This window comes from Dendropsophus ebraccatus, chromosome 1 (assembly GCF_027789765.1).
Source record: "Dendropsophus ebraccatus isolate aDenEbr1 chromosome 1, aDenEbr1.pat, whole genome shotgun sequence".
Lineage (NCBI taxonomy): Eukaryota > Metazoa > Chordata > Amphibia > Anura > Hylidae > Dendropsophus > Dendropsophus ebraccatus.
Window position 1 is genome coordinate 79350715 of NC_091454.1, and position 27893 is coordinate 79378607.

Here is a 27893-nt window from a genome sequence, read left to right on the forward strand (position 1 = left end):
TGAACATTCTATAATTAAATGTTGATTTTAAAAGGAGCCAGGGTCAAAAGAACACAGACAGACAAACATCAACCTAGTCAGCAACACTACAAATAAGCTCTTATAAGCAAAATCTTTGCACAGTTCTGATACAGCAATAAAAGTGACAGCATGATGGATGAAACATTGAATCTATGAAACAACCACATGTAGTTTTAACCCCTTCTCGCTCTAGAATGTACTAATACTTCTCAGTGAGGGAGACATTCAAATTGCTGTGCTATTACATCATGGTCATGATGTCAGTACAGAAACTCTACCCATGCCATTACCTTTTTATGCCAGCTGTACACAACAGTTGACATCCCACTGCATTGTCCAGGATCAGAAATAGGCAGAATTCTAACTTTAATAAAGACCCTGCTGGGTCTAAATGTTGCTTTTTTGTACTTGACTTTACGTATAAACTTTTCTGCAGGTTTGCACCACTGCTTGAAGGGGAGGGATTAATTTACTTGATACGTCTAAGACATTCATTGAATAGCGGCCACACAGAACATGTCAGTTCACACAATGGAGTGTGCGGCTTCAGCCGCACTCTTTATTGTGTGCAACAGCAAATTGGGATGCTGGCGCGCACAGGTGTAGATCATCACAGTAAATAACACAGTAATTATCTTAAATAACGCCGGCCGTTCTGTTACCCGGCCAGGTGCCAGAACGGCCGGTGTTTGACGATGTGTGAACATAGCCTTTGTATAAATGCTATAAAAGACTGTCCTGAGCTAATGCAAAGAGGAGAAAAAGCAGCTTGGCAAAAGTCACACCATGAAATTCCCAATGTCAAAATACAAACCCCCCACCCCCGAAAAAAAAAAAAAAAAGAAAAACACTATTTTGGTTTAATGTGTGTATGTTCTATAATTAAAACTATACTATTATACATATCTCAGCTACTGCTACTTGGTCCTAATATACCCTCCATTGACAGAGGAAGAGGTCACATACGCAGCATGAACACACCATGCTTCAAGGATGTCCGGTAAGGCAGATCAGGTTTGTCCAATGTGTTGTACAGAGCCTTGTCTAGTGGAAATTCACATGATTGCAAATAGGCAGCAATTTCCAGACTTCTCCACTATTTTAAACTGCATGTGCAAATGTGTAAAATAGCAAAGTATTCCCATGAGCAAGGATAAAGTCAAAATGCATGTATATTTTATCAAATCTGATTTCACATGCTTTCTGATTAGAGCTAGGGATTTATTTGCCAAAATGTCATATCTCATTCTGATTTCTATTTGTACGAGAGACTTGGCAAATTACTTTGTTAAACAGTCTATTCTCAAAGCGTCCCCATGGAACAAATCCTTTGCTCAAACTGTAATTCATACATTTTACTTTTTCCTGAAGGAAGGTTTTTTTTGTATGGCTTCTGGGTAATGGAAATAAACACAGCTCCTAATAAGTATTTATGGTATAAAATGGTTTTCATCGTATTTGCGATTGCTGCTGCTACCTAAAGCAAAAAGGGAATTCAGATAATCTTAGCTAATCTTAAACAAATAACACCAGCTTCTAGGCTATATTCACATTGTGTAAAAAAAAAAAAAAATAGAGGAAGAGAAAAGGTGGCCTTTTTTGGTGTGTTTTTTTTTTAATGCCGGACGGAGTCTAAAATTATCTAAATGACCGCAATAATTTTCAATTTTTGCATTTTTATTTTTTCCTCCTCGCCTTCTAAGAGACATGACTCTTTTCTTTCTCCATCTACAGGGCCATGTAAGGGCTTGTTTCTTTCAGGAATAGGTGTACTTTGTTATGCTGTCTTTCAATCTACCATAAAAAGAATGATGAAACCTCCAAAATATTATTTATGGGGTGAAATTAGGGAGAAAATGCAATTCTGCAAATTTTGGAGGGGTTCAGTGTTTATGGTAAAACTGACATACTATCTTTATTCTATAGGTCTGTCTGAATACAGTGATATGCTTACTTACATAGCTTTTCTAATGTTTTACTTTTTTTGCAACTAGGTATGATTAAACTGGCCTTATAATGACTCTTTTATTTATACTTTTATTTTTTCATCTATAGGGCTTTATAGGATGTTATTTTTTTGTGCCATGATCTCTAGTTTTTATTAGTATCGTTTTTTTGTTGGGATATTTGTATTGGGGTGAGATAGGATGTACTGATCACTTTTTATTTATTTTTTATATATATAAAATGTAATACAAATCAGGATTTTTTTGCATTTTTTATTTTACATTTTTTTAAGTCCCTGTGACTATTACCTTCATTTATTACATTGACTACAATGGTCAATATTATGCCATAGCATAGCATTGATCATTATCTGCGATCATTACATAGAGCCTGCCTGTGATAGAGTCTAAGTAATGATTGCAGAGCTGACTACACAGAGAAAGGTAAGAGACCTAAGGCAGTCAGTTAAACCGTTCAGAAGTGTGACTGGAGGGTCCCGATAAAACAGTGACAGGAGCGCAGGGTTAATGGTGGATGGCAGTGCAATCGCTGATAGCAGCAGCTCCTGAGCTCACTTAATAGAGCCTCAGGACCTATATGCATGTCATGGGACCTAAGGGTGCGTTTACACAGAGAGATTTATCTGACAGATTTTGGAAGCCAAAGCCAGGAATGGATTTGAAAAGAGGATAGACCCCAGTCTTTCCTTTATGACCTGAACCCTGTTTATAGTCCTGGCTTTGGCTTCAAAGATCTGTCAGATAAATCTGTCTGTGTAAACGCACCATTACAGTATGTCATGGGTCCTCAAGTGACAGGCTCCCATGATGTACCAATACGTCATGGATCCTTAAGGGGTTAAATAACATGCCTTATAACCAGATTATAATTGAAGTCAATAGAATGACAGCCACCCAATACACATAGGGGGAGATTTATCAAACTGGTGTAAAGTAGAATTGTCTTAGTTGCCCCTAGCAACCAATCAGATTCCACCTTTTATTTTTCAAAAAATCTGTGAGGAATGAAAAGTAGAATCTGATTGGTTGCTAGGGGCAACTGAGCCAGTGCTACTTTACATCAGTTTGATAAATATCCCTCATAGTGTATTGAATAACGGACATACTAAGCACAGATTATTGGCAATATCTATTATTCACGGATGTTATTTTTAGTTGTGCACACACATATTTTTTTCACCATCCTTTCACCGTCTTTACCACTTAATTAAGTGGACCTTCAAAAAAGAACCACACGCCAAAAGACCTGCAATAGAATAATGTGCCAACAGCCATCAATGTGATGACAGGCACCCAAAACACGAAATAATGGACGTCATTTGATACTCAAAATGACTAACGTCATTTTGGGAAAAATAACGTCATGTGAACATAGCCCTAAAATTATAACTTCCCTATGGCTTATGGCTTCCTTTATACATAACTTTTTATATACTTTTTTTTTTTTTTTTGCTCTGAAAAAATTTACCTATTTTCCTATTTTTTCTGTTTGAGTCACTTGATTATATGATCATGTGATTCAAGGATTTATTGAATGTTAGAAAAATGATCCAGGGATTTATTCTGTCGGGAGTCGGGATGGGGCAATTGTCATCTGCTTCATTGGGTTTTTTGCCTTCCTCTGCATCAACACAGTAGAGTTTCTCTTGGTTGAACCTGATGGACTCTTTCAACCTTATTAACTATGTTACTATTGTGTGGTTAAATTGATTCCTCCAGAGCAAAGGCTGCCTTTTAGATTGCCTCACTTTGCTGTCTAATAAAGACAGATCCTTTCAGGGAACTCTCTTACATGAGGTCTACATGCCATTAAAGGACATATTAACAGTTCCAAGTGAACAACACCTTTAATTATTACCGGTAAAGTGTCTGACTCACCTTAAACATTAATAGTAACATGACTAGGATATACCATCAATAACTAATTAGTATACATTCAGTTATTATGACTCTTACGATCTCTTGAACAAAGTAGTAACAAAGGATGCTAATATGCAGCTCATTTAAGCAATAAGGGTATGTTCACACTGAGACAGGGGTAAAAATCCCACCTGCTTCAGTGTCAGACGGCATCTCTGGGAGGGCTCGCGTGCCTCCACTCTCCGCTCAAAGAATTGACATGTCAATTCTTTAAGTGGAGAGGTGTGGCGCAAGCTCTGCCATAGAGATGCCATCTGACAGAGTTCTGGAGAGTTCCGCCATGGAATTCCGCCCCATTTGCTTAGTGTGAACATACCCTAATGTGGTCATAGCTGCCAGAACCCCAGACATCCTGTGATGTGCTATTAATGTTTGTGCCTAAATAACACCATAAGGCAATGTTCATACAAAGTCTTTTTAGACAAAAAAAATGGTTGTTATTTTAAAAACAATGGGGGAGAACAGGGGATTTTTCTAGATGTGGTCTATTTAAAGTGCAATTTACTATCAGGGATAAGCCTGGTCTATTTTCTGTGATTTTCTGTGCAGATTTGTTTGGCTCAGAATTGTCTCTAAATAGTCTCAGAATTGTATCTAAATAGTCTCGTTGGCCCTGGTTTGCCTCCTAGGTAATGAGCATTTTCTTCTCCCTTTCTTTTTCAGATACCAGTATGCAGAGGATTACGTCGGATTTGTTTGGACTACATCGAAGACCATCGGACTTTACTGTTCAATAAAATGTTCTAAATAAGGGGTGTGGGGTGTTTTTATTTGAATTTAAAAAAAAATTATCGGTGTGTTGTGTTTTCTCTCATTACTTTACAGACTTAGTAGTGGAAGCTGTCTGTTAGACAGAATGCATTACTAAGTCAGGACTTAGTGTTAGCCGGTATAAAATGGCTAACACTAACCCCCCCCCCCATTATTACCCCAGTACCCAATGCCACCAGGGGTACTGGGGAGAGCCGAGTGCCAGTGGTCCCAGAGCGTCAAAATTGGCGCTCCTGGACTGGGCGGCAGCAGGCTGGTAATATTTAGGCTGGGAAGGGCCTAAACCAATGGCCCTTCCCACCCTGGTGTTACCAGGCTGCTGTTGTTTGGTTTTTAACCCGGCTGGTTATGGAAAAGGGGGGGGGGGATCCTATGTGTTTTTTTTTCTTTAAATAGATAAATAATTTAAAAAAAAACGCATAGGGTTTTTCCTATTTTCATAACCAGCCGGGTTAAAAACCAAGCAACAGCAGCCTAGTAACACCAGGGTGGGAAGGGCCATTAGTTTAGGCCCTCCCCAGCCTTAATATTACCAGCCTGCTGCCGCCCAGTCCAGGAGCGCCAGTTTTGACGCTCTGGGACCACTGGCACCCGGCTCTTCCCAGTACCCCTGGTGGCATTGGGTACTGGGGTAATAATGGGGGTGGTTAGTGTTAGCCATTTTATACCGGCTAACACTAGGCCCTGACTTAGTAATGGATTCCGTCTATCAGACAGCTTCCACTACTAAGTCTGTAAAGTAATGAAAGAAAATACAACACACCTAGAAAAAATGTTTTTATTCAAATAAAAACACCCCACACCCCTTGTTGACCATTTTATTGAACATTAAACTCCACCGGTCATCGACATAGTCCAAACGAATCCGCAGTAATCCTCTGCATGTCGGTATCTGAAGAAAAAAATGAAAAAACCACAAGCAAAAACAAACAGCAAGTAAGGGGTTAACCCCCTGGGAGCCAGACTGTAACTCCCATGCCCATGCTAAAGATCACCCAGCTTTCCCAGGATCCTGTAAGGTTAACCCTTACAGGATCCTGGGAAAGCTGGGTGACCTTCAGCATGGGCATGGGAGTTACAGCCTGGCTCCCAGGGACTTAACCCCCTGGGGACCAGACTGTTCTGGCACTGCACCTGCACCAGCAAGGAAGGGGGTTAAGTGCCCCCTTCCTTCCTGGGGCAGATGCAGTCTGATCTCTAATGGGGGGGTTATGATAGGGGCTGGGGGTTACCTGCTCCTGCTTCCTCTGCTGACCCGGTAGGCTCCGCCTCCCTAACAGTAAGCCCCGTCCCCATTGCGGCCCGGTAAGGGAGCAAGGCTTACTGGGGCTGCCAAGGAAGCAGCAACAGGTAACTCCCAGCCCCTACCATCACCCCCCACACACACCACCACCACCTTGGAGAGTGCACTGCACCAGCAAGGAGGGGGCACTTAACCCCCTTCCTTGCTGGTGCAGATGCAGTGCCATAACAGTCTGACTCCCAGGGGGTTAAGTCCCTGGGAGCCAGACTGTAACTTCCATGCCCATGCTGGAGGTCACCCAACTTTCCCAGCATCCTGTAAGGGTTAACCTTACTGTACAGCCCCAGGGGGTTAGTAATGATGCTGCTGCATTACTACTTAACCCTTTACACTCCGTGGACCGGGTGCACTGCACCCGACCCACGGAGCATACCGGCTCCACATTATAGGTGGTGAAATACACCACCTCTAGTGTGGAGTGAGTTTGCGACACATGTGCGACTATTTTAGATAGTCGCACATCATAAATAATGCCTACTTTCAGCGTAAGCTGAAGTAGACATGATCAGCCTAAGTCAGTGAAATGTCATAAAATTTTGCGCAGCTAAGCGGATGCGCAAAATTTTGAGACATTTTCACTCCAAAATAATGCGTAAATTGTTGATAAATCTCCCCCAATGGCCGTTATTTCACCCGAAAAGATGTTATGTAACATACTGCACAGGATGGTTTTTAAATAAATTAGTAATATTTTCAAAGCAGTAAACATCCAGTTTACATATATATATATTCTGTATATAGAATTAAAATGAGAGTCTAAGCATGGTCCAATATCCAGTATACCTGTCGAATTCAAGTAAATATTTATCTGTAAAACGCCACATCAAACATCAATTCTTAAATGTGTCAATTGGCCTCCTCTCTGGGGAGTCCCTGTATAAAAGGAGTTCAACTTGTTAATCGGAAAGTCTTTCTCTTTGAAAAATACAAGAGAGCTTTCTACCTGCTAAGTAGAATAAATCAATATGATGAATTATTTTGCTGACTTTTGCACTATACATACTATTTACTGGCATTCACAGCATTTATCTTTGTCAGCCTGTCTCCATACGTAATTCATTATGTTACAGATTATTGAGTGGAATAATGTCTTTTCATTAAAATATTCTCAATAATTTGCTGACAGTTCTTACATACAGGCCTGTATTTAGAGTTCATGCTGCCCTAGGCACTTTGCATGCCGAGGCGCCCCCCCCCCCCCCCCCCCCCCCCCCCCGGCGAACTAGTGCCCCCTTCCCCTCGGCACTGGCAGGTTACATGCATGGTGTATACCCTGGCACAGCTGGCAGGCCGGCACTCCAGCACCCAGTACTACTGAGCGGCACCCCCCGACTGTCAGTAGTACTGGGGTGCCCTTTTGCTTGATGCCCGCTCTTCTCATCATCAGACGTGATGGAGGAAGGAAGGAGGGCGGGGACTTAATTTGGGGACAGCTTCTGTCCAGTGTCGGACTGGGGCACCTGGGGCCCACCAATATAGAACCAGTGAAACGCGACATGCTGACCCGCTCCTTTCCTGGATTTATCTGTATCTGTGACAAATCTCAGAACACCCTCCATTTATACAGCTCTCAGGGTATGCTGGGAGTTGTAGTCTCTGAGAGGACAACCTTGTAATAAATGACTGTGTGCAGAGTCTCCTGGTGGCTGCAATCTGTGGGTGACAACCATCAGCCCTGAAGGTCCAGCAATACATCTGTCTACACTGTACTACAACTCCCAGCATATCCTGGGGGCTGCAGACTGTCAGTACATGCTGGGAGTTGTAGTGCATGCAGCTGTTAGGTCCTAGGAGGCTTGGTGGAAGATCAGAATACAGAGATCTGTGGGGTCAGTGCAGGGAAGTGACCCCAGAACATCACTAATAGGGGATAGAACAAAAACATCTACTCCTATCCCCTATTAGTGATGTTCTGGGGTCACTTCCCTGCACTGAGCCCCCACAGATCTATGTTTTCCTATATGTCGTATAATGCACCTAGGACCCAACTAGAACAGCTGCAGGCACTACAACTCCCAGCATATCCCGAGGGCTGCAGACTCAGTACATGCTGGGAGTTGTAGTGCCTGCAGCTGTTGTAGTTGGGTCCTCGGTGCATTATACACTGGATGCTTTGTGGGAGATCAGAATACAGAGATCTGTGGGGGCTCAGTGTGTGGAAGAGACCCCAGAACATCACTAATAGGGGATAGGGGGGATGTTTTTGTTCTATCCCCCATTAGTGATGTTCTGGGGTCACTTCCCTGCACTGAGCCCCCACAAATCTATGTATTCTGATCTCCCACAAAGCACCTAGTGTATAGGACCCAACTACAACAGCTGCAGGCACTACAACTCCCAGCATGTACTGAAAGTCTGCAGCCCTCAGGATATGCTGGGAGTTGTAGTGCCTGCAGCTCTTGTAGTTGCATTCTAGTTTAAAAGTTTGTGCTAGTGTACTGTAGTGACCGCAGGGCTGTCAGTACACTACCGCAAACCATACACTGACCCATTTAGACCCCAATGGTACACAGGCTCTGCACACTATAGAAGTGATTACAGTGCAGTTACTAATGACTCACAGGTGACGTTTTCTCCGATTGCCGTTGCTCACTTTTTTCTTTCTTCTCCATCTGGTGCAGCCATCATGATGACTTCTCCGACCACAACTCGTCTGCAGGCGGGCAGAGCAGGGTGACTGGGGAAGGGAGGCAGCTGGGGGTAACTGGGGAAAGGAGGCAGCTGGGGATGGCAGGAGGAACAGCTGGGGTGATAGGGGGAGGGGGAGAAGCTGGGGAGTAGCTGGAGGGACAGGGGGAGCAGGAGAAGCTGGGGAGCAGCTGGGGCGATGAAAGCAGCTGGGGCAATGGGGAGAAGCTGGGGCGACAGGGGGAGAAGATGGGGTGGCAGATGGGGTGGCAGGGGGAGGGGGATAAGCTGGGGTGACAGGGGGAGGGGGAGAAGCTGGGGAACAGGGGGAGCAGCTGGGGCGACAGGGGGAGGGGAAGCAGCTAGGGGTGGCAGGGGGAGAAGATGGGAGGGCAGCTGGGGTGGCAGGGGGAGAAGCTGGGGTGACAGGGGGAGAACCTGGGGCGACAGGGGGAGAAGCTGGGGAACAGGGGGGAGCAGCTGGGGCGACAGGGGGGCAGTCGGGTTAACAGGGAGGGGAGAAGCTGGGGAACAGGGGGAGAAGCTGGGGCGACAGGGGGAGGGGGAGCAGCTAGGGGTGGCAGGGAAAGGCGGAGAAGCTGGGTAACAGGGGGAGCAGCTGGGGCGACAGGGAGGGAGAGCAACTAGGGGTGGCAGGGAAAGGGGGAGAAGCTGGGTAACAGGGGGAGCAGCTGGGGCGACAGGGGGAGTAGATGGGAGGGCAGCTGGGGTGGCAGGGGAGCAGAGGGACCAGCCGGGGGGGGGGGGGGGGGGCGCAGAGAGACCAGCTGGGGGGGGATGCAGAGGGACCAGCGGGGGGGGGATGCAGAGGGACCAGCGGAGGGGGGGGATGGCAGAGGGACCAGCGGGGGGGGGGGGGGGATGGCAGAGGGACCAGCTGGAGGGGGCAGAGGGACCAGCGGGGGGGGGGGGGTGGATTAGCCGGCCGGCAGGGACAAAGGCAGGCTGGGAAGGAAGGTCCCCCTATGCAGGGCCGGCGTGAGCTTCCGGCACAGACTGTCACACAGGCCGGAAGCTCACAGTGCAGCCCCGCGATGCCCAAACTTCCCTGCTCAGCAGCGTGCGTGTGACGTCATCACGCCGCTGCTGAGCAGGGAAGTTCGGGCATCGCGGGGCTGCACTGTGAGCTTCCGGCCTGTGTGACAGTCTGTGCCGGAAGCTCACGCCGGCCCTGCATAGGGGGACCTTCCTTCCCAGCCTGCCTCTGTTCCTGCCGCCCGACTGACCCCCCGCCACCCCCCCACCCCCCGCCGCACCACCCGGGCGCGGATGTCAGCGGCGGGGCGGCGGAGGGGGTAAAAAAAAAAAAAAAAAAAATTAAATAAAAAAAGAAATGTGTCCTGCGGGTGCCGCCCCCCGCAGGGCGCCGCCCTAGGCACCGGACCACGGGTGCCTAGTGGCAAATACGGCCCTGCTTACATATATGAAAACATAAGAGCTCCTTGTCTTGTAGAAGTGTCTTGAAGATGTAATGCTCCCTGAAGAATTTGAATCCATTAATTCTTTGATAGCATTGTGCTAATTTTCAGTTTTTGGTTTTTTTTACTTTTACCAGAGTGCCATTAAACATACCTAATGAGATTATACAGTCTTAGAAATACTTGGTCACCAGAAACAACACTACCAGGCCCGGATTGGTAATCTGGCCTAACGGGCAAATGCCCGCTGGGCTGTTCAGATTACCAATCAGTGGGCCGCCTGTCCCCCCGCAGATCTGCACCGGCCCTCTGCAGAGGCCGAGTGAACAGAGCGGCCAGCCGCCACACTATTAACTCAGCCTCTGCCAGGGTCTTTCCGGTCCGGTCCCCGCCTCCCAATCCTCCTCAACGGCCCCACCAAGCACACCTAAGGGCCGCTGCCGCTTTATGGCCGCTCCGCCCCTTTAAAATCCTTTGTACAGCAGATGTGCCACGCGCAGGCACGTCTGCTGAACCCTACCCGACGGCTGACGTCATCTTCCGGCCGCGCCGCAGAGGAGCTTGGAGATCAAAGGAGGGGATGCCGACAGCTCCAGCAAAGAATAGCTGCTGTGCACTGGAGCAGACAGGGTAAGTACCGGAGATGGTGTGGGGCATACAGGGCGTAGTGAGGGGGGAGCAGGGGGCGCCAGGCTAGTGGAGGGTGCCAGCCTCCCTGCAAACACCTCTCTGCTGTGGTTATTCTTCATGGGTCAGGGCTGGTGTTACAGGTGGCAAGGAAGGAGCAGGGCCGGGCACCTTGGGGGGGACGTTGATGTGGAGTTATGGTCCCTGATCCTGGTACGCGTGACAGGCAGACAGGAGACTGTACTGTGGAGAGAAGCAGAGCCCCTCCCCCACCCCTGAGTGTCCTCACACACAGTCCCCTGCACTCTATGCTTCTTCCCTGTGTCGGGACACAGGAGGAGGAGAGGCTGTCAGCAGGTGTCAGCAGGGCCTGGAGCTGAAGATGTTTCATTATGTGGGCCCTCCCTGCAGAAAGGGTAAGTCTATATGTGTGTACAAAAGTATGTATGTATATATGTACTGTCCATGTGTGTATTGTATGTATATATGTACTGTCCATATGTGTACTGTATGTATATATGTACTGTTTATGTGTGTACTGTATGTATATATGTACTGTCCATGTGTGTACTGTATGTATATATGCACGGTCCATGCGTGTACTGTATGTATATATGTATGGTCCATATGTGTGGGTACTATGTACTGTGTGCGTATGTGCTCTGTGTATTGTCCATTTGTGTGCACTGTATATGTGTGTGTGCGTTTATATATTTGTATATCAATGTATTGTGCATATTTGTGTAATATACAGGTACACATTCAATGTGCACTCATTTGCAGTGTGTGTGTCTGCATATTTATATAATGTGCATTTCTCTGTGTGTGAATATACAGGTGTATAATCAGTGATCAGTTTCCTAAAGGAGACTGTATTGTACTATGTATTATGCTGCTTTGGGCCAGTTCCACGTTTGGGGTTGTGACATCACAGGCCTGTCTGTGGATTTGCAGACCTTTTGCCCCCTTTCTTCTCTCCTCAATTCTCTGATATATAATTATCCTGCCCAGACAGCCCCTTTAGGCCAGCTTTACAAATACAGTATCTCAACAGAGTTCTGCAGCGAAATCCGCTGTGATACTGGGTACTATCATTTTCTTTGGCTTTATATACCCACAATTTTTCATTCCACAGATTTTACATTCCACTGCGAGTATGTAAAGCCCAGTCCCACAGAGCTGCCGGGCTTATACATTACCTGTCCGCACTCCTGCTTGCTTCTCCGGCTCCCTGAAGTCCAATCAGTGGATGGGTAAAGTATTCTCCTGTCAGCTGTTGGTTAAGGGGGACGGGGTGTACATACTCGCAGTGGAATAAAAATTCTGCTGCAAGTATGTAAATCCATTCAAATTGACAGTACCAGGAATCCGCAGCGGATTTAATGCTGTGAGTTCCGCGGCTAAATCCACTGCAATCCTGTGTCCTGTCATTTTCTATGGCTGTACATACTTGCAGATTTTTCATTCCACTGCGAGTATGTAAAGCCCCTTCCCACTTAACCCACCAGTGCTGCTGGGCTATTATGTTACCTGCCCACGCTGTGTGGTGTCTCCTGTCATATATTCTGTTTTTTTCTTGCACCATCTTATGCTTTGCTTACAGAGTTGTTCTCAGGCTCAGTTGCTGCTCTACATCAGGATTCCTCACTAAGGTATTGCTCTGTATTCTGTGGCACTGCCAAAAACTTTAATAGCCCGAGCATTCTGTAGTCTACTAGTAACTACGGACAAAAAATAAAAAAATGCATCTCCCTATATAGCATCCAGTTTGCTGCCTCACTTCCATAGAGGCAATTGGGGAGATTTATCAAACATGGTGTAAAGTGAAAGTGGCTCAGTCAACCAATCAGATTCCACCTTCCATTCCTCACAGACTCTTTGAAAAATGAAAGGTGGAATCTGATTGGTTGCCGGGGGTGACTGAGCAGGAGATAGATAGATAGATAGATAGATAGATAGATAGATAGATAGATAGATAGATGATAGACCAGCTCATATGATATCAACCAGCTCATAATGTATCTTGGATTGCACATACATGTAAGATCCTTACATGACAATACAATCAGGTGTCACCTTTAATGATTAAAAGCTTATTATCTATACTGCCATTATATGTAGGCAAAGATAAAATAAAGAGGATTAAAAAATATATTGTTACTTTCTTCCAAAAATAGCTCCATACCTGCCCTATATGAGGCAATTTTTGGCTGTGTGTGGTATTACTACTTGGCTCTATTTAATTCAACGGAAATGAGCTGCAATACAGCACACAAACTGAAGAGGATAGTGGCACTGTTTGTGGCAGAAAGTGGCTATATATTTCCCCTTTAAAGGGAATCTGTGAGGTACATACCAGTTACACCACTATATATCCCAGCATACAGGTGTGGAGGAGATATAAAAGACAGGACCTTTAGTCCAGAATAAATTTTTATAATAATCCTTTTTATCAGCAGCTAAAGTGTCACAGTGACAGCTACAGCGCCGTCCTGTATGTCAGTCAGTCACAGCAAAAAGGGGCATGGGGGGGGGGGGAAATGGTGCTGCTGTGGTTTGGCTCCGCCTCCCTGACACTTCAGCTAGTAAGGAAAAGGATGAATACAAAAGTTTAAACTGGACCAAATGCCCTATCTCTTATATCTCCCACACATGTATGCCCTAATATACAGCTGTGTACCTGGTATTGACCTCACTGATTCACTAAGGGCATGTTCATACCTAATGCATTGCGGATTTGATACGATTTTAATCGGTACATAACATTAAATCCACAGCAGGTTTTGTTATATCTTACTTCCACATATTTAAGGGAGTAGTGAAGCAGAATTCACTGCAGCATGGCAATGCTCTCCGTAATATATCGGGGAAAATATAGTATGTGGGCTGCTGGGGTTTAAGTGCCAGGGCTGATTTTAAGTCCCAGTCCGGCCCTGAGCACTACCCTTTGAAGTTGTCATTGTCGAACTGGGGTATCTGGGGCCCACCAGAGGAAATGATCCTGGGGGGCCACCAATGAAGAACCTGTGAGAAAAAGACATGTCAGTCAGCATTAGTGCAGGTTCTTAACCCCTTCACGACAGAGCCTATTGATGCACGGTTGTCCGGGTCAAATTAATGCAATGTTCCTCCCCGCCTTCTAAGAGCCATAGTGCCTTTATTTTTCTACCTACAGGGCTGGTTGGGGAGTCATTTTTTGCACCATGATCTCTAGTTTTTATTAAATTACATTGGTGTAACGGAAAAGTTTTGATCGTGTTTTATCAGCAATCCTGATGTTTTTTTTTTTCTTTTTTCATTTACGTCATTCACCGTGCGGGAACAATAGTGTTATATTTTAATAGATCGGACAATTCTGCACGCTACGATATATAAAAATTTTTGGGTGTTTTTTTTTTAAATTTATAATGGGCAAAGGGGTATTTTAAACTTTTATTGGGGGTTATAAGGTCTCTGCAACCACAATCTGACCCCCCCCCCCCCCCAAAACCACTTGTACCTTCAGATAGCTGCTTTCAATCCAAGATCTGTCCTACAGTGCGTTCGGCAGGTGATGCAGTTATTGTCCTAAAAAAATACTTTTAAACTTAAAGCCCTGTGCCCTTTGGGAGTATCTGTGCCCTAACTTTACACAACCTCTCCGTCTCTCCTCCCCACCCTTCTCATCATTAGGAATTCTCCAGGCAGATTGCCTCCTATTCCCCACCTGTGTCAGCCCGGCACATGGGCTGGATCGTTAAGGACCTGTGTAATGTTCAGCATGGAGAAAATGTTTCAGTGGCATTCCTAATGATGAAGCGGATGGGGAGGAGGGATGGAGGGGTGGTGTAAAGTTAGGACCACAGGACGGATCTTTGATTAAAAGCAGCTATCCGAAGGTACAAGTAGACTTACTTTCACTTTAAAACATGCAATCATTAGATTGTATGTACTGATCTATGCTATGCCATAGCATAGCATAAATCAGTGTTATCAGCGATTTATGCATAGAGTCTTTTTAAATGCAGATAACGGCATATTTGCCTTATAAATTCAGTTACAAAGTTTCTTAAAATCGCCTGGACCACTGACCTCCGAAGTAAAAATTAAACAACAGTGACACTTTAATATATTCTAGGCAGGCACATACAGGGCTGATGCGACATGAAATGAGAGTTATAGGAATCAGGATTGGACAATTTGTAAAGATTCCATTTCTCGGGGCAAATGCTATTGGTCCAGAGTTCTAAAGTAAGGAGTATAAGTACAATGGATTATAGATAGTGACGAGCGAATAGTATTCATTAAAATAGCTATTCAGTCGAATAGTGCGCTATTCAAGCTATTCGATTGCGTTCAAATATAGTTGAATGATAACGTAGTAGAAAATCGATTTGCCCTCCCACCCCCCCTGGCACTTTTTTTCCAGCCAATAAGCATGCGGGGGGGGGGGGGGGGCAGGCACTAGGAATAGGCAGGACTTAGAAAAACTCTAACTGTGATTTGTTGGCTAGGATATGACACCTCCTGAGTATACAAATAGTGGATTTCAGATTCGTGCCACTTGCTGGTTGGAGCTAGAGAGGGACAGGCTGTATACTAGAAGAGAGAAAGCTTTTAGGTGAAGTTAGGTAGGAAGGGACCCCCAAAAGCCCTTGTTAGTGGTAAAAGTATAAAAGCCATATTTTAGAAGCTGTTGTGAGACAGGCAGTGAGTTCAGACATCTACTGATATTGTATAAGGCTGTATACTGTAATTGTGGGATAATACCTGTTATCTTGCTACTACTAATTTGCACAGTCTGCATCCTGTAAAGGAGTTGAACAGGTCTTACATTTTATTATTGTAAAAAAATAATTATATATCCGGTATTCGGCTGTATACTGTGATAGCGGGATAGTACCTGTTATCTTGCTACTACTGATACGTATGCAAGTGCGTACTGTTAGACTGAAATGTACGCTTCTACTTTATATCTGTAATTTGTTTGTCAATGTTAGGCGAACACGAACCGATCACAAACATTTTTTTGTTGTTGTTTGTGTTCAGGATCCGAACCAAACATTGGGATGTTTGCTCATCACTAGTGTTAGATGCACCCAGGCATGCTTCCCTGCTGTCCCATATGGATTCCAGAGGTCTTGGCAACATTTCCTTCATTGTGTACTTGGTGACCTCCTAGTGGTCGAATATTGATTTCCAGGTCCCAAATATTTTTCTCCCATAGAGTATAATGGGATTTGATATTCGTTCAAATATACAAATATCGGGAGCTATTCAAACTGAATTTCGAATTATCGAATATTTCACTATTTGCTCATCTCTAATTATAGACTATAAGGTAAATATAGAATTGTTTTAATATTTTTACATTAAAAGATTAGACTTGACCAAGCTACAACTCACTAACCATATCCACAATCCATGTTGAACAACCCACTTTCTACCAAAGAAGCAACCAAAGAAAAAAAAGCTTATTTATTAGGTTGACTGCTCATCAGGTTGGATTTTGGTTGCTATAAGAAATATTTATAAGCTTTTCACAGCTGGGTCTCAGGCGCAAAGCAGTAACCATGGTTGCAATTCTAAATACATTTAATGACAACGCTAAATGAAAAGTAAAAGCTCATACACCGTTTGTAAGCCTTGGACATAGTAATATTAAATATTAGATACTGATGGGTTTATATAGAAAAATATATTGCTTTATTGGGATAGTTACTTCTCCCTAAAAACAAAGTACAACTGCATTCTCAGGATAGTCTGTAAATATTTAATGTTCATGTCCCATCTCTTGGACAAGGCAGGTGAGGAGGAAGCAGGTTTGCACATATTTTATTCAGTTATTATCATTCAGTTTTCCTCAAAATTGTTATGGGTAAGCTATGTTTGGGCTATTTTTGATTATTGAGTTCTACTGAACATTTTACTCTGTTAAAATGTAAAAATGTGGGGCAGGTGGAGGGGTTGTTAACATGATAAAGAAACTATACCTACCCTGTAGTAAGGTCCTTGCTTTGTGGGATGCGGACAAGACTGCGCCTCTCGTCATGTTTTGAATTTGAATTCTATGTTCTTGTTAGCACTGGGCGGTAACAAGGGCAGTAAGACAGATACACACAGAAAGTGAGCCCTGGCTGTTCCCACCTACTGTCCCTGCCTATTTGCCACAGACAGCCCTAGGCGGCTGTGGACAGCCACAAAGGCGGTCCCTGCTCTGTAACAGGTTAAAACAAACACAGTAATTCTAGGTCAACAGTCCAGGTCGGCAATGGCGGGCAGCAAAGGTACAAAATCGTCAGGCAAAGGAAGGGTCAAGTAAACAAGCAGAAAGGTCAAAACCAGGTAGCAGGGTCAGAGCTGTAACAGAGTAACACTCAATAGCCAGCAACAAACTGCTGGAGTGTAAGGCTTTTATAATAGACCATTAGCCCGGTCCATAACCTCATTGGACCAGCCACCTGAATCTATCTGAGCAAGAAAACCCTGGCTTGCAGAGGCATCTGTCAGCCAAGAAACACAACACTGAACAGCTGAAGGAATCCTGAGTAGAAAAGAGTCTAGCAGCAGAGTAATTCCTTCATTGCCAGGCAAAGCGGGTGGGGCTGAACAAGCAAGACAGATCCCTATTCAGACAATGTTCAGCACCTTCTCCGCTGCACAGCCTGAACTGAGGAGAGCAAAGGCACAATCCTGACAGTTCTATTTGCACTAGTAAGAAAAAAAACTCTACTCCTTCTCCTGGTGATTGATTTCTTACCACACTTACCTCTTCTCTGCTAAGTTCCTCCTGGCCACTTTATGGTTAAACTGGGTTTTGCCTACCAGGTCTTTGGACTGGACCCCTGACCTCCAATTGTATTTAATGTTTCCTACCTCCCATAATACAAGCTGGCTATTAGTCTCTACAAGCGCGCTTTGCTCATTTATTCTCTGCATTGATATACCTGTCTTTTTCTGAACTCGTCTCTTGTTTCTTTGACTGCTCTTTTTGGATTTTGAGCTGCATTGTCCATTGTTCTGCATTGTCTATTTGGTTTGACCCTGGCCTGTACGACTATCCTTTGGTGTTTACCCGCCATTGATATGAATTACAGCCCTTATTTGCCGTTAAATGACAGCTGCCCAACAAGAAAAATAAATCTTTTTATGGTGTGTGAACATAGCCTCAATCAGACAAAACTGTCTGATTTGCCCATAGGAACCAATCAAAGCTCAGCGTTTATTTCTTGGCTTGCTCTGATAAAATTAAAGTTGAGCCAGGATTGGTTGCTATTGGCAAAGTAGACAGTTTTCATACATTTGGACCTGTGTGTGAAACCACTGTAATAAGAACATAAAGGGAATCAGTCAGCTGTAATTCACATTGTAAATGGCTGGCATTGCTAGATAGCTGTTAGGTCAAGGAGACCCATAGTAACTTGATTAGAGCAGGGATTCGGGAACTACAGGGCTGTACGACACAAATGTTGGTAGCAGCGGAGGGACACATGTTGCCCCTTCCTGCTTTCACTTAACAGAGGTGTATCATATAAAAAGTCATGTTAAGTGACAGTAATGCTTTAAAGTGTCACTGTCATTTAAAATAAAATGTGTCATAGAGACATGTCAGAGAACGAACTGATCACTAGAAAACATAGGGAGGAGCACTCAGCTAAGTGTATCTCTTCTCACAGCAGGAGACAGATTCAGAAAAAAGTCTGAAGTTAGGCGACCGACATGGAAATAAGCACTTATCTAAGTGCTTCTCCCTGCCCACTGAAGTAATCAGATGGGGGCTCAGCAGTCAGCACATTAACACTGTGACAGTAACACCTTAAAGGGGTTATCCTGGAAAAAATCATTCTTAGCCATTTTAGAGTCTATGCTGATCAGCTATTTCCTATGAGAACAGGATACCATCGAGTGTTAAAAAAAACACTAACAGTGGTACAGTGTGGGTGGCCCAGGAATCAGCAGCGGTGGGAAAAGGAGGGGCGGGACAATTAAATATATATTACTGACATGTCCCCCACATCAGCATGGCTAAGTATACATTTTTCACAGAGAACCACTTTAAGGAAACAAGTAAAAAACCAAATGGAGTAAAAGTTTAGAGAGCTGTAAAATGTACTATTTGAAATGTATAGCTTCAAATATTCAAATTGCTTTTATTCTGTGGTAGAAAAGGGAAAGAATTATTTGGATAACATTTTGAACTACATTTTCAAACTACTATTGGATTCCTATCTAAACAATTATTTCTGCTTTTTTTTTCTTTCTTCTTAATAAGAAAAATCAACATTTGTCAAGTAAAACCATCTCTTAATAACACAGAAGAAATCGCCATGCCCGCTAATTAAGTTTTAAGATGCAGCTGTCTAAGTTGACAGCTGCATCTGAATCCTTCTTGCAGTCTGTTCCTTTACCCGGCCGGGGTCTGCGACGTAATGACGCTGAACCCGGCTCGGCACTCAATTGTTTTCGGCAATCGAATACCGATCTCATTGATCTATGCAGTATAACTATACTGCATAGATCTCAATGAGAAATCAGTGTACTTATACTAGAAGTCCCCCAGGGGGGCTTCTAGTATAAGTGTTAAAAAAAAAAAGTGGCATTAATAGTAAAAAGCCCCCTTCCCTAGTAAAAGTTTGAATCACCCCCCTTTTCCCATGTTATAAATAAATAAATATGTTTGGTATTGCTGCGTGCGTAATCACCTTAAAATATTATTATTTTTTTTACTTTTATTTATCAATTTTCAGAACAGCAGTACAGACAACCACATAGAGCATATCTACATCATCAGTGCACATTTCACATATCCCAGGATGATAAATGCAGGCAATATACACGCAATACCAATAGGGTGTTGACACCGACAAACCCAGGAGAAGAAGGCAAATAACAGTTAGAAAACAAACAACTAACTGAGGATAAACAGATCATCCACTCACACACACAGAACCAGTCATACAAGGCACTTCCTCCCCGCCCCGTGAGACCCTCATGAAAGGACCCGACATAGCAACAGAGCCTTAAGTGGGCCTTACATTAGTCTCTTCCAGAGATATCCAGTGGATCCATATTTTTTTTAACTTTTGTGGGCACTTCCTGCTTTCATACAAAGCTTTGTACAGTGGAACATACGTGTTGACTAATCGTATCCACCTAGTCAATGAAGGAACATCTGGGCTCTTCCATTCCATAATAATGACTTTGCGGGCACAAAACAGAAGGAAGCGAAAGAATAGTCTATAGTATTTGCTGTGTGTCACCTCATTGATGAGACCTAGCAAACAAACCTCTGGAGAGCAGATATGTGGAAATTCAAAATGGTCAGCCATAAAGGCCATAACTTCCCTCCAGAAGGGCATAACTCTCGGGCAATCCCAGAGCGCATGCAAAAATGTCCCTACTGCCCCCTGGCATCGGAAGCAAACAGCTGATGTCATAACACCCATCTTGTATAGCCGCTCGGGGGTATAGTATAATCTGAGCAGAAACCGAAACTGTATGAGCACATCTCTAGAACTCACAACTGTGGGATAGAAAGTGGCCTCCACCTCCCTCCAGCGAGCAGCCGTCAGGGTCGGTATGTCCTGCACCCACAGCTCAAGGGCTCTGGCAAAGGGTGAGGAACCCTCTGATTGCAGCAGTTGATAGGCCTGTGTCAATGGCTTAGGCAGGTCTGTAGCGCCCAGGAGGAGCTCCGGCTCAGAGAAGGCCAAGGGAAGCCTGAGGGAGTTGAATTGCGACTTAACCGCATGTCGCAGTTGAAAATAGTGGAAGAAGGCCGACTGCGGTACACCATAGGCAGACTTCATCTGGTCAAATGATAAAAACACATGTGACTCAGAGAACAGGTGCGACAGGAATTTCACACCGTGTTTGCCCCACAGGACCGAGCCGGGAAGCGACAGCAGGTGCGGCAAATGTGGATTAAGCCACAACGGCATTCTAGGGGAGAATTTATCATTAGGCTTCATCCTGTGGGCCACAGACCATACCCTTGCCACGGTCAGAATTGGGGTTACATACGAGGAGGAGGGAGTATAGCGATAGAAGGCATTTGTGAGCCCTTTGTAAGAACCCATCAGCGCTCCTGCCATATTCACGGCGGGGTTCCTCAGATCTAGGTCCAACCACCAATTTGCATATACAAGCTGGGAGGCAAGAAAATAATTTCGGATATTAGGAGCAGCCAACCCGCCCTGACGCCTGGACGCCTGCAGTGCAGCAAAATATTAATTTATTTAATTCCTGATCTTGCACGGTAAGCGGCATAAGCAACAAAAAATCCCAAATTGCAAAATTGCGCATTTTTGGTCGCATCAAATCCAGAAAAATTGTAATAAAAAACAATCAAAAAGTCGCATATGCACAATCAAGGTACCAATAGAAAGAACACATCATGGCGCAAAAAATGACACCTCACACAGCCCCATAGACCAAAGGATAAAACTGCTATAAGCATGGTAATAGAGCAATTTTAAAGAACATATATTTGTTAACAATGGTTTGAATTTTTTACAAGCCATCACATAAAATAAAAGTTATACATGTTGCATATTGTTGTAATCATAATGACTTAAAGAACATATATAACAAGACAGTTTTACCCCAGGGCGAACGGCATAAAAAAAAAATAATAAAAAATTTGGGTTTTTTTCCATTTTCACCACACATTTAATTTTTTCTGCTTTTGCAGTCAACTTTATGAATTAATGAATTTATGAAAAATTTAGCCAGTCATTGCAAAGTACAATTAGTGGCGCAAAAAATAAGGGCTCATGTGGGTTTCTAGGTGAAACAATGCAAGTGCTATGGCCTTTAAAGCACAAGTGGGAAAAAAAGGAAACACAAAGATTGAAATTTGTCCGGTCCTCTAAAGGGTTAAATGTTAATTGTCTGCTTAACCCCTTAAGGTCAAAGCCAATATTCGTTTTTGCACTTTTACTTTTTCCACTTTATGTTTAAAAGGCCATAGCGCTTGCATTTTTTCACCTAGAGACCCACATGAGCCCTTTTGCAAAACCAATTGTACTTTGCAATGACAGGCATTATTTTTCCATAACATATGCTGCGAAACCGGAAAAAAATAATTTGTGCCGTCAAATTGAAAAAAAAAAGGAATTTGTTTTGATTTCGGGGAGTTTTGCATTTTACGCCGTTCACCCTATGGTAAAACTGACTTGTTATGCATGTTCCTCAAGTTGTTACGATTACAACGATATGTAACATTTTATATATATATATAAAATATATACTATAATATACTATATATATATATAGTATAACTTTTATATTATCTGATGGCTTGTAAAAAATTCAAACCATTGTTAACAAATATATGTTCCTTAAAATCGCTCTATTCCCAGGCTTATAGCACTTTTATCCTTTGGTCTATGGGGTAGTGTGAGGTGGCATTTTTTGCGCCATGACATGTACTTTCTATCGGTACCTTGATTGCGCATATATGACTTTTTGATCACTTTTTATTACATTTTTTCTGAATTTGATGCGACCAAAAATGCGCAATTTTGCACTTTGGAATTTTTTTGCGCTTACGCCGTTTACCATGCGACATCAGGAATGTGATTAATATATAGTTCCGGCGATTACGCGCACGGCGATACTAAATATGTTTATTTATTTGTTTATTTATATTTATAAAATGGGAAAAGGGGGGTGATTTGGACTTTTAATAGGGGAGGGGATTTTTTAATAATAAAAAAAAAACATTTTTACTTTTATTTTTACTTTAACTAGAAGTCCCCCTGGGGGACTTGTATATAGACAGCACTGATCTCTCATAGAGATCAATGCTGTGTATATACACAGCAAAGATCGATCAGATTAGTCATAGATTGCTATGGCCTGCTGCAGGCCATAGCAATCTAATACCGAGCCGGGATCAGCGTCATTGCGACGCTGAGGCCCGGCACGGACAGAAGAACGGATCTCCCCCCCGCGTTCGCATCGCGGGGGGGAGATCCGTCCCACCAGACACCAGGGACATGTGGATCAAAGCCTCTTAGTGCAGCTGTCAGGTTTGACAGCTGCACTTAGAGGCTTAATTAGCTGGCGCGGCAACGGGACCCGCGCCGGCTAATAGAGGCACTGCCCGGCTGCACGTGTCAGCCGGGATCAGCGCCGTTCAGAGCGGGGTCCCGGCGGGACCCCGCTCTGAACACCCCCCACGGCACCATGACGTATCAGATACGTCATGGGTCGCTTAGGGGTTAAAATACACATTATTCCTGATTCATAATAACAATACATATAATCTATTCCTATCCAAATATTAAAGGGTTATTACCACCTCCCCTTTTTACCTTGCACATTGCTTGAAGATTGCTCCACTTCCTGGTTTTCTCTGTGAGCGGGTTTCTTCACTGTGACTGGTCCTTTGACAAGCAGCACTAGCATCATTATGGCATCAGCTGGCATCATTATGGCTGCTGGCCTGTGTTCTGCCATGCTGTGTTTAACTCTGCTACTCTGCTATTCTGTGCTGAGATTTCATTAGCATGCTGTTGCTCATTGTGCAGGAACACTTACTGGTTGGGTGAGCAGCCCGACTCTACTCCTTTACACTACTCCTTGCAGTTTCCATCGCTGCCTAGCTCTTCCCATTGGAAAGTTGGATTCCTGATTAGAAATATTTAGTGTTAAAGGGAAGCAATCAGACCAATTGGGCTGATTTGGTTCCCTGGAGCACAGTATAAATCTCCTGTGCAGCTTGCAGCACATACCGGGCACGGCTGCAGCAGCAGCTTTATACCGGAGAAAATTAAATTTAATCCCCCCTCTCGTGGTAGGTAGTCATCTGGGCGGCTCCCTGCCCAAGTCTAGTCATTGCTCTCTGCCTGTCAGCGCGCTCTGCAGGGTTGATTGCCAGGCAGAGAGGCCTATTACTGGCACCTCTCCCTGTCAACCATCCACGCCGAGTGTTCTGACAGGCGCGGTAACTAGATACGGGCAGAGAGCCACCTAGATGACTACCTGTCACACCTCTCCTTGCCGTATGCCAGGGAATTAAATTTCTTCTGTATAAAGCTGCTTTTGCAGCAGGGGCTGATAGGTGCAGCGAGCTGCAGAGTAGCTTTATACTGTGCTGCAGGTTCCCTTTAAGCACTTCAGGCTTTAGGCTGTGTTTACACTCTTCCATGTCGCTATGCCCACAGACCTCTGCACTCACTGTTGTGAAACAGTGGTGCTTATGCGACACTGAACACCTGCCCACAGACATCTGCATAACAGTGCATACTGTAGTGGTAACATCCACTTTTTACTGCAGTTTGCATAACTGGTTGACCAAGTATTTCTGTGTGTCAAAATTAAACAGAAGCAGCGTGAACCCAGTCTGTATCCGAATAATCCATTTTTTTCTGTATGCAATAGATAGAGCTGCAGAAAATGTTGGAACTTTATTAAATAAACATTAAAGAGAACCTATCACCTGAATTTAACTGTCCCTATTATAAAAGTTTCTCTCTCCCTAAATCTATTCCTGAAGGTAATGGTACAGAAGAGTAGGTAAAGTATAAGATACAGACTGCATTTGCAGTCTGTATCTTCATGAAGTCTATTTATGAAGATACAGACTGCCTGTGCAGTCTGTATCTTATACTTTACCTACTCCTCTGTAGCGGTGTAGTAAGGCTGGGCGCCATCTTGAAGAGGTCCCTTGCATTCCAGCGGTGGAAAGCACAGCTGGAACGCAAGTGACATCATCAAGATGGCACCCGGCCTTACTACACCGCTACAGAGGAGTAGGTAAAGTATAAGATACAGACTGCACAGGCTTACTGCAATAGACAGACTGCAATAGACTTCATGAAGATACAGACTGCCTGTGCAGTCTGTATCTTATACTATATCTAATCCTGTGTAGTGGTGTAGTGAGGCCGAGTGCCGCCATCTTGATTACGTCAGTTGCATTTCGGCGGTGGAAAGCAAATGGTGTCATCAAAGATGGCGGCGGCCGGCCACACTACACCGCTACACAGGATTAGGTAAAGTATAAGATACAGACTGCACAGGCAATCTGTATCTTCATGAGCAAACTATTAGGGTCAGTTAGGACATACATACACAGCGATCTCTCGCCATATAGGGCGAGATCACTGTGTATTGACAGAGCGGTGGGCAAAGGCCCATGGGAGCCCTTCCCGTTGCTCTGCATGCCGGGAGCTGCCTGTCACACGCTGGCTCTTTTGAAAAGAGCTGGCACATGACAGTGAGGAAAAACGGGAATAAATGAAAAACGCGTCCAAAAAATGTATTAATTATATTTACAAATATTAATAAAAAAGTTATTCAAATTAAATTAAGGAATAAAAAAAAAAAACTAAATGGAATGGAGGAATGAAATGGAATGAAAGAAATTGTTTTAATGGGGTCATCTAAATGGTGATTACACAATAAAAGCAGCAAACACTGTAATTCCGAACTAGGTTTCTTTATTTCTTACTGTTGCTAGATATGTAATACAAATTTGGCAAATGTTATGAAATGCCTGGTATCGCTTTCAACAGAATTTTCCAACTCTCTTGATTTAATTTAATAACTAAAAATAAAATGGAAATGCTCATTCTCATGTCACATAAATGCTAGATATAAACACAGAGATTAAGTGGGGATTTCTAGATGTTTTCATTGCATTTAACACTGACATCCCAGGGCACAACCCCCACACCACAGTTCATCTTGCTTTTGCCTAGGATTTCACATTTTCAGGTCACATTCAATTACATTAATTTTGCTGCTTCTCTTTGTTAGTGCTGCAGTTAAAAACCGTCCAATTTTAGAAAAAGATTTCTTTATATCTATAAACAGTGCCGTGCTTGGACATGGCTGTGTCCAGAAAAAAAAACATCTATTTTCCTCCCTTCCTGGAAAACAACAAAGGCTACAATGTCTTTCAAGGTAAAATAACGGCCGTTGTTTTTAAAATCATGATCATTATTAATGTCTAAAAAAAGACATTGTGGAACATAGCCTAAAGAATACATATTTTTACAAACATCTCATATGGACAACGGATCAATGGAGCTTTAGTCCCTTTATTTTAATGATCAATGGGGGTCTCAACACCCAGCTTTCCAGAAATCAAAACTCCATTCAACTCTCCAGGCCTGAAGAACATAGCCAAGTATAGTGTTCAGGTTTTTCATATCACAAATAGCATTTCAAAGAGGAAATGTGGAATCACTTGGTTGGTGAATCACATGATTTGGTAAAGTGGCACTATCGGCAGGTTGGGGCCAATGAACCTGCTGATAACACTCCTGAGTCACTCCTTACCTTAGGACTGCACTGCTGTTATTCATATTTTTCTCGGTTCTGGTATTGCGCCACATTTTGATAATTTGGGTTATGCTTATCCACAGGTTCGGAGCATTCTGGCCATTCCCACGTCTGCCCGGAGCACCCGTTTGGCCCACCTAGCCCGCTCCTCCCAGCCCGCCCACTATGTAAAATTATATATGCATAGTTAAGCCACTTGTGCAGGAAGCAGCTGGTAACAAGCAGCCTAACTTTACATTTATTAATATGCAAAGTGGGCGGGCCGGGAGGGGCAGGCTAGATGGGCCAAAATGGGTGCTTCGGGCAGACGGGGAACGCCCAGAGTGCTCCAAACCTGTGGATTAGCAGAACCCAAATTATAAAAATACACAATACCGGAACCGAGAGAAATATGAATAACACCAGTGCATTACCTAAGGTAAGGAGTGGCTCAGTGATATCAGCAGGTTCATTGGCCCCAACCTGCTGATGGTGCTGCTTTAAGGTAAATGCCAATAAAAAAAAGCCACTGCAGTTTTTTTAGCTAAATCCAGAGAAAAATCCAGCAAGAAGGAGAGGTGCAAGTTATTCCTTTATATTTCTCATTCCATTTAAATCCAGTTCACCTTTGACTCAAACGCTGAATGAAAAATGTCACAAAAACTGCAATATTTTCCTAGAAAAGACTGCGTTTTGTTTTGTGTTTTTTTTTCTGAGGCAGGTGTAACGGTATATAAAACATTTTATGGAAAATGTTTTTGTGGCAGGAGTAAATTTAAAAGCCATGGGTAATATAAAGGAATAACTTGTGGGGGAACGGAACAGCCGGTCTCTGCACGGATCATCCCGGCTGGTACTTAAGTACCGGTCGGATGATCTTTCCGGCCGCGGAGCTCTGATGTGGGCGCATCAGCGCACGCCCGCATCAGAGCTTCCCATAGCACACAGTGAAGCAAGCGGCCGGAGCCGCTCGCTTCACTGTGAACTGACAGGGCTTTCTGCGGCCGGAATTCACTGAATTCCAGCCGCAGAAAACTGACATGTCAGTTATTTGCGGCGGCATATGGGATCCCGGCCGGAGCGCATACGATGTGTGTACACTCCGGCCGGGATCTCATTGAAAATACGGCATTGTTCCACCGCGGTAAAAGTACGACCGTTGTTGCCATTGACAACAACGGCCGTACTTTTACGTAGTGTGAACAGCCTAAAATAGTAATACTATGGTACACCTCATAGTAGTACTACCCACCTTTGATCCTTATTCAGTAATGGTACCCTTTGGGTGCCCCCTACAAGAATGTTGCCCTACTTAGAACTTATGCTCCTTAGTGCCTCTACTTAGAAATGACATAACACTTGGTGCTCCCACGTAGATGTTGTGTTATTGGAGATGACGCATTTCAAGAGGAAATTTTCTAAAATGCTAATGTTTTATCTGTGTCCCTGAGTCCATATCTTTTTTAATACATGACAATATCTTGCTGGATTTAGAAGCTGTTGATTGATTGACAATCTGGTATACCCAGATCCTACTCAACAAGTGACTCTCCCAGTTTTACTCCCCCTAGGACATATGATGCATGAAGATTATTGATACCTAAAAACACTATTTAGAAAATTCACCACCTTTCACTTTTGCCAACATAAAATACAAAAAATATATTGTTGCACGATTTATGGTGAATTTGGTGTATTTTCCCCCAAAAAAAATTTTTGGGCCTTGTAGATTTCCACAACACTCATCGGGGGTAATGTTGAGCAAGCATGCTTGGTTGAGCATGGGGGTGCTTGATCGAGCTTGATGCTTGACCAAGCACCTTGTGCTGCTTGGGTGCTCAGAATACAAAAATCTTGCTGAAAGGCTTCTGCAGCCATTGATTGGCTGAGTAGAGAGAGTGAAGCTAGAAGATAGCAGTACAGAGTGGTCAGTATCATTTCAACAGCCCTTCTCCACAGAGC